The sequence below is a fragment of the Pyrus communis genome, chromosome 6 (genome assembly GCF_041283825.1).
Source record: "Pyrus communis isolate YQ-2024b chromosome 6, ASM4128382v1, whole genome shotgun sequence".
NCBI lineage: Eukaryota > Viridiplantae > Streptophyta > Magnoliopsida > Rosales > Rosaceae > Pyrus > Pyrus communis.
In genome coordinates, this window is record NC_142570.1 from 13678467 (window position 1) to 13682560 (window position 4094).

Genomic DNA, 4094 nt, shown 5'->3' on the forward strand with positions numbered 1-4094 from the left:
TCTATAGAGTCTAGTTTAGTGTTTTTGAGTCTTATTTGAGTTGATTAGCATCCCTAGTTAATCCCTGGTTTAGAACGATCCCTACTTGCATATATACTACAATTGTCACAAATAGGGTTTGATTTGTGTGTCAAGTTAATTTTCACATCAAATTTTGGCGTTGTTGCCGGGGATTAGCAAACTTGCTAATCCCTTTTGTTTGTGTCGTGTCAAAGTGTGTCTTAAGGTCAAGAGTGTCGTGAGTTTATTTGTTTCTTTCTATTTGTGTTTTCCGTGCCTTATTCCTTGTTTTTGTTTGTGTGTCGTGCCCTCTAAGAGGGTTGCTGATTTGTTTTGTTTCATTGTTTTAGGTACAAGTGTATGACTCGTAGTTCTCAACCTGTTCATGAGAATATATTAAAGTTTGACGACGATTTTGAATGAACGTTGAGAAGAAAGAGGAGGCATCCATAACCTAGTCCACCTAGTTTTGAGGCCGAATCTGAAGAAGAAGAAGTGGAAGAGGAAAAACAAGCCATGGCTGCGGATAATCGAACAATCAAGGAACTTTCTGCCTCGGGGTTGGACAATGCCGTGCCTATTAGCATTCAATACCCTATGGCGGCTTAAGGCAAGACCGATGAGTTCGAATTGAAGTCAAGCTTGCTGCATCATATTCCCAAATACCATGGGCTATCCATGGAAGATCCAAACAAGCATTTGAAGGAGTTTGAAGTTGTATGCATAAGCATGACACCCATTAATGTGGATGGGAATATTTTGAAGATGAAAGCTTTTCCATTCTCTCTATGAATTGGCACCCGGGACTGTCACTTCTTGGGAAAGCATGAAGAGAGCATTCTTGGAGAAATTCTTCCCAACTTCAAGAGTGATTCTTTTGAGGAAGAAGATTAGCGGAATTCAACAAAATCAAGGGGAGTCTTTTCCAGCATATTATGAGTGTTTCAAAACTTTAGTTGCATCATGCCCTCAACATCAAATGAAGGAAGAGCTCTTAATTTAATATTTCTACGAGGGACTCCTTCCAATTGAGAGACAAATACTAGATGCTTCAGTGGGAGGTGCTTTGGTTGAGAAAACACCGGTGGCTACCAAGGTTTTAATTGTAAATTGAGCCTTGAATGCACAACAATATGAAGGTGTTGGACAAAGAGAACCCCCACGGTAGCAACAACAAGTGAATGAGGTAAGTGTAACTTTTGAAATTCAAGCTTAATTGGCTAACCTCATTGTTCTTGTGTCACAGGTGGTCGATGGATCCAAAGTGCAAGGTGCGGCCATATGTGGAGTGCACTCCATGCAAGGGCATCTCAATGATCAATGTCCTCAATTGATAGAGAATGGAGGATGGGAAAGCGCCAATGCCATAGGTTATCAAGGCCAAAATCAGCAAAGGAATAATCCATACTCAAATACATACAATCCGGGTTGGAGAGATCATCCAAACTTCAAGTGGAGGGAGCCTCAACAACCTCAACAACAAGGAGGATATAGACAGCCACCTCCTGGGCTCTATCAAAGGCCATATGTACCATCACAATCTGCCCAACCAAATTCAGGTTCGTCTTTGGACAATGATAAAATGCTGCAAATACTAACCTCTTTGACTCAGGGATTACAAAATCAAGCCAAAGAGATGGGGGAAGTGAAGAAACAAATTGGGCAGATGGCGGAGTTCATGGGGCAGTTTAGAGAAGAAGGCAAATTACCTAGCTCGACCATTGTTAATTCGAAAAAAGGTTTTGAAACCGCTAAGGCTATCACCTTGAGAAGTGGCAAGGAGGTTGGAACCACCCCAAAACCATCCAAAACAAGCCAAGAGGAGGACAAGCTTCTGCAAGAAGAGGATGAACAAGGAGCAAAGGCCACGGCAAGGGTGGAACAAACCTTGTCGCAACCCCCTAGTGCAACAAAACCGTTCCACACCACCAAGGTAAGTTTAAATTCGAATTTTTCTATTACTATTCCACTAAATGTGCCATTTCCTAGCAGGTTTAGGCAATCAAAGAAAGAACTGAATGAAAATGACATTTTGGAAACCTTTAGGAAAGTTCAAGTCAATATCCTGCTCCTTGATGCAATCAAGCAAGTTCCTAAGTACGCCAAATTCTTAAAAGAGCTTTGCACAACAAGGAAGAGGATTTCAAACAAGGAGGTGGTCCAGGTGAGTGAGAATGTTTCTGCAGTGTTACAAACGAAACTACCACCTAAATGCAAAGATTTGGGTAGTTTTACAATTCCTTGTGTTATTGGTAATACTAAGTTTGAACATGCTATGTTAGACTTAGGAGCTTCAATTAATGTCATGCCTTACTCAAGTTATGCATCTATGAACTTAGGAGAGCTTAAAAATGATGGTGTGATTATTCAATTGGCCGATCATTCTAATGCATATCCAAAATGAGTTTTGGAAGATGTTTTGGTGCAGGTTAACAATTTGATCTTTCCAACGGACTTTTATGTGCTTGACATGAAAGATTCGGCCCATTCTACCCCATTGCCGATCCTCCTTGGGAGACCTTTCATGAAAACAGCCCGCACTAAGATAGATGTGTTTAAGGGGACATTAACAATGGAATTTGATGGGGAAGTTATTGATTTCAATCTTTCTGAAACTATAAAATATCCTAAAGATGATCATTCTTGTTTTTCTATTGATATATTTGATTCATTGGCGCATGACTATCTTGACTCCTTGGAGAGGGATCCCCTTGAAACGACCATTACTAAAGGAATAGGACTCGAAAACCAAGGGGCAGGAAAGGATAAAACCCACGGCATGCATGAAGAATTCCTTGCTGTGCCTACATGTGAAGATGAGGTCGAGATGGTTGCTGCCCTTGAGTCATTGCCACAACACTTTGGTAAGCCTCGAAACCCAATTCCAATTCCTGTTTCCACTAACAAGTTGTTACCTTCAGTGATTCAGGCATCCATTCTTGAGCTTAAACCATTGCCGGATCATTTGAAGTATGTCTATTTAGGAGAAAATAAGATGTTGCCTGTCATAGTTTCCTCATCCCTCACAGCAATGGAGGAGGAGAAATTGATTCGGGTGTTGAAAAAGCACAAAACAGCCATAGGATGGACCTTGGCCGACATTAAGGGTATTAATCCTACAACTTGCATGCATCGCATACTTCTAGAGGAGGGGGCTAAACCAACTAGAGAGGCTCAACGCCGGCTCAACCCTCCAATGATGGAAGTTGTAAAGAAGGAGATTATCAAATTACTTAACTGTGGAGTAATTTATCCTATCTCGGATAGCCGTTGGGTTTCACCAGTTCAAGTTGTGCCAAAGAAATCTGGAGTAACTGTGGTGAAGAATGCCGAGAATGAGCTTGTGCCAACTCGTATCCAAACAGGTTAGAGAGTGTGCATTGACTATAGGAAGCTCAACGCCACCACAAGGAAAGATCACTTCCCTTTGCCGTTCATTGATTAAATGCTTGAAAGGTTAGCTGGTCATTCTTTTTATTGTTTTCTTGATGGTTATTTGGGATATAATCAAATTGTTATAGCTCCAGATGATTAAGAAAAGACTACTTTTACTTGTCCATTTGGTATTTTTGCTTATCGTCGAATGCCATTTGGTTTATGTAATGCACCAGCCACCTTTCAAAGATGCATGGTAAGTATATTTTCAAATTTTGTGGAGAAGATTATTGAAGTTTTCATGGATAATTTTAGCGTGTTTGGTGATTCGTTTGATGATTGTTTAGATAATCTCACATTAATCTTGAAACGATGCATTGAAACTAACCTTGTTTTAAATTGGGAAAAATGTCATTTTATTGTAAAACAAGGAATAGTTTTAGGACACATTGTTTCGGCCAAGGGTATTGAAGTTGGTAAATCAAAAATAGATCTTGTACGCTACATACCCTCTCCTACTTCGGTTAGAGAGGTTCGTTCTTTTCTTGGACATGCAGGATTTTATAGGCGATTCATCAAAGACTTTTCTAAGATTTCCCAACCCCTATGCTGACTTCTCCAAAAAGATGTACCATTCAAGTTCGACGAGGAATGTGAGAGGGCCTTCAAACACCTCAAGGAGATGCTTACTTCGGCCCCTCTCATAGTTCCACCAGATT

At 40.5% G+C, this 4094-nt stretch overlaps 1 pseudogene; it reads left to right on the forward strand.

Annotated features, from left to right (window-relative positions):
• Nucleotides 1–516: 516 nt before the first annotated feature.
• Nucleotides 517–1692, forward strand: LOC148696323 (uncharacterized; annotated as a pseudogene).
• Nucleotides 1693–4094: the final 2402 nt, after the last annotated feature.